Raw genomic sequence first — 1584 nt, forward strand, 5'->3', positions numbered from 1 at the left:
TCTTTGCTTGGAGCACTTATGATGTTCCAGGGATTGACCCAGGGTTTATGTCTCACCAACTGAATGTTAATCACGGGGCTTTGCCACGTAAACAACCTCCTCGGCGTTCATCCAAAGATCACGCCAAGGCAGTAAGGATAGAGGTAAACTAGTTGAAGTAGGCTAGAGCCATCAAGGAGATCTTCTATCTCGAATGGTTGGCCAACAATGTAGTGGTCAAGAAGAAGAATGGAAAGTGGTGGGTCTGTGTGGACTTCACAGATTTAAATAAAGTTTTCCCAAAAGACCCCTTTCCCATTCCTAGAATTGACCAGCTGATGGATGCCATGGTGGGACACCTTTGGATGAGTTTCTTGGACACCTTTCAGGGTTACCATCAGATACCCCTATCATTCCCTGATCAGGAAAAGACGGCCTTTCGTGCTCCTAATGGGAACTACCATTATTGGGTCATGCCCTTTGGCTTAAAAAATGCAGGATCCACATATCAGCGAATGGTAACACGAATGTTTGAGTCACAGATTGGGGGGAATATGGAGGCCTACATTGATGACATGGTAATAAAGAGCAGGCAGGTAGAAGAGCATTTGACTGACTTAAGGGAGACTTTCTTAGTTTTGAGAGAGCACAAGCTACGCCTTAATGCTGCCAAGTGTTCCTTTGGTGTGAGCTCGGGAAAATTTCTGGGTTACATGATTACTCACCGTAGGATTGAGGTCAACCCCGAGCAGATTAAGGCTATTAATAGCTTGCATCTTCCTCAGGACCCCACAGAAGTGTAGAAATTGATTGGAATGGCCCCAGCTTTGAATAGGTTCATCTCTCGGTTTGCAGACAAGTGTTGTCCCTTCTTCCAACTCCTCCACAAGTGGAAGGATTTTCAGTGGACCTAGGAGTGTGTAACAGCTTTCGAGGACCTCAAACAGTATTTGTCCCATCCTCCCATACTTTCCAGACTTGAGGAGAAGGAAGTGTTGTATGCATACATAGCAATCACAAACTATGCTGTTAGCCTCGTCCTGGTCAGAAACGAGGATGGAATTCAAAGGCCCGTCTACTACATTAGTAAATCTTTACAAGAGGCTGAGACACGCTATCTGCCTTTGGAGAAGGCTGTGTTGGCTATAGTGCATGCCACTAGGAAGCTTCCTCATTACTTTCAAGCCCACACTGTTATGGTGCTCACCCAACTCCCTTTACAAGCTCTTCTGAGGAAATTGGATTATACTGGCGGGATTGCTAAATGGGGAACTAGGCTGGGAGCCTATGATGTCAAGTACATGCCTCGAACCACTATAAAGGGACAAATCTTGGCAAACTTTGTAGCGGAGTTCACCAAGAGTACCCCCATGAAGGAGGAAGCAGTTATGGGGGCATTGGTTATGTCGGCCGTTGTTGCTCCCCTGTAGGAGGTTTACATGGATGGAGCATCTAACCGAAAGGGAGCAGGAATAGAGGTTGTGTTGATTACTCCTGAGAAACTGATAATGGAGAAATCGCTATGATTGGGTTTCCTAGCCACCAATAATGAGGCCAAGTACAAGGCCATGTTAGCAGGAGTAGCTATGGTCAAACAGTTAGGTG

Source organism: Quercus robur, chromosome 9 (genome assembly GCF_932294415.1).
Source record: "Quercus robur chromosome 9, dhQueRobu3.1, whole genome shotgun sequence".
NCBI lineage: Eukaryota > Viridiplantae > Streptophyta > Magnoliopsida > Fagales > Fagaceae > Quercus > Quercus robur.